This window comes from Neopsephotus bourkii, unplaced genomic scaffold (assembly GCF_033783945.1).
Source record: "Neopsephotus bourkii isolate Nb327-2 ecotype Australia unplaced genomic scaffold, CSIRO-AGI_Nbou_v1 NB_272, whole genome shotgun sequence".
Lineage (NCBI taxonomy): Eukaryota > Metazoa > Chordata > Aves > Psittaciformes > Psittacidae > Neopsephotus > Neopsephotus bourkii.
Window position 1 is genome coordinate 21,472,330 of NW_026900781.1, and position 2,385 is coordinate 21,474,714.

Genomic DNA, 2,385 nt, shown 5'->3' on the forward strand with positions numbered 1-2,385 from the left:
GAAGAGTGTGAGGAGTCCTCCCCTGTGGAGGAAGGAGCAGCAGAGACAACCTGTGATGAACTGATCACAACCCCCATTCCTCATCCCCCTGCACTGCTGGAGGGGAGGAGGTGGAGAAAATCACAGGTAAAGTTAAGCCCAGGAAGAAGGGTGGTGGTGTGGAGGTGTTTTAAGATTTGGGGTTTTTTTTCTCATTATCCTAGCCTGATTTTGTCGGTAACAAATTAGACTTATTTCCACAGGTCAAGTCTTGCCCATGATGGTCACTGGTGACTATCCCTGTCCTTATCTCAATCCACAAGCCTTCAGTTAAATCTTGTCTCCCATGTCCAGCTGAGGAAGGGAATGATAGAGCAGCTTTGGTGGACACCAGCGAAGGTTAACCCACCACAGTGGGCTGGTCCTGCTCCCTTTTCCAGCAACAGGAACTTCTCTCCTGTCCCTGACTCTCCTCATTGGCAGCATTTGAGGCAGTGCTGCTTTGGATGCTCACTAAGAGCAGAGGAAAAGGTGGCTGCCCAGATTCACCCAATCCAAAAAGGCAACACAGAACAGTTCCAGCCTTCACCCAGATCAAACAGGCAATTTTATCCAAGGCTCAAGCCATATATGTTTTTCCAGAGATAGCAGATCACACCTGGAAACACAACAAAACAAACAAAAACAACACAAAACCAACCTCACCATAATTTTCATATACTACAAAGTATATTCTTTACAAGTTCTATTTTTAGATATGATTCAAGTTTTGGCTAGTCCTAAAACAATGCAGCACAAAGCACCAAGACAGAAAATTTCAGATTAGTATTTCCTTTTTAGGTGGGGGCAAAACTGTATTTAACATCTCAAAGCTGAAACTCAAGCAAACACCAGTGACTGTAATGTCTGACCTGCTTAATAGGGTACAGAGGCCCAAGAGATAGGACTATCTGGTAAAAGAGTCACCAATAACTTCTTGAATGAATGGTGATACTCATAGTGCTGAGGGGAACAGTACACATGGCGCATGTTAAGCAGCCATGTACTGCTATGGGCACTGCAGTTGCTTGGCGTTTCCACTGGTGTCTGTTCCCTTAGAGTTCCAGGAGCCTTCTGTGATGTGGGAGGCTACTACAAGATGAACTAGTCAATCTCTGGACTATTTCCGTACAAGAGAAGGTAATGCAATCTCACTGGATCCTAATATAGCCAAAATAGTTTTATGAATCTAGTCTTTGCACACGTTTCCAAAAAAAGTAATGTAGTGTATAGAACATCACATTAAGATGACAGCAAGGCAAAAGGAAGCTTATGAAGGGCGCTTGTAGCTACACAAATAAGGCTTAAGTGAGATGACAGAAATGCTTACAACTGGTGATTTAACATTAGCATCTGGTGACCAAGACTTTCATAGGAGATAATTGAAAATAGCCAGGTCTTACAGTATCTTCACACAGTCTTTCTTTTTTTCCTAGTCAGTGCACTTCTTCACTCCAAGAAAGCACTCTTCCATCTTCAGAAGGAGAAAGCCTGAGCTGGAGTAACATGCTCATTTACAGCCCCTGCAGTTACAGAATTTTATGGATTGTTTGGAAGAGTCCAGAGAAGGGCAATGAGGATGATTGAACAGTTAGAAAATAGGACCTATGAAGAAAGATCAAAGGCATGAGACTGTTTAGAAGGGGAAGAAAGAGACATGACCACCTTCAAAACATAAAGGGTATGTTTAACCAAGACAAGCAGCAATCTTGGATGCTTACTGTGCTGGTTTTGGCTCATGTAGAGTTAATTTTCTTCATCGTAGCCAGAATGGGGCTAGGTTTTGGATTTGTGCAGGAAACAGTGTTGATAACGCAGGGATGTTTTAGTTATTGCTACCCCATACCATACAGCATCTTGCTCAGCAATAAAAGATGGGGGAAGAAGAAGCAAGGAGAGACATTTTAAGTCATGGTGTTTGTTTTCTTCATGTGTGATGGAGCTCTGCTTTCCTGGGGATGGCTGAACACCTGACTGCCAATGGGAAGTGGTGAATGAATTTCTTGTTTTGCTTCACCTATTAAAACTGTTTATCTCAACCCATGAGTTTTCTCACTTTTACCCTTCAGATTCTCTCCCCCTTCCCACCAGGAAGTCAGTGGCTGTGTGGGGCTTAGCTGCCAGCTGAGGTTAAATAACACAAAAGATTAAAATGCAGAGAAGGTACTGAAATCGAGGAGGTGACTTGTTCAAAGCAGCTCAGAAAAGCCAAGAACAACATTCAAGCCTTTGCATGATCGGTCCTGTGCTCTCATTATTTTCTGTATACTGTTTAGGTGACAGGCTCTTTCTGAATGGAAGATAAAGAATGACTCATTTTATACACAAAGTTTATCCTGTGGAAGTCTTACCTGAGACCATTTTATT

General features: G+C 42.7%; 1 long non-coding RNA gene across 1 annotated transcript; it reads right to left on the bottom strand.

Annotated features, from left to right (window-relative positions):
• Positions 1 to 513: 513 nt before the first annotated feature.
• On the bottom strand, positions 514 to 2,106 carry LOC133208413 (uncharacterized). Its single transcript, XR_009724371.1, has 3 exons — positions 1,740 to 2,106; positions 1,422 to 1,623; positions 514 to 637 (listed from the first exon to the last, which is right to left on the bottom strand). It is a non-coding gene; the product is annotated as an uncharacterized LOC133208413 (long non-coding RNA).
• Positions 2,107 to 2,385: the final 279 nt, after the last annotated feature.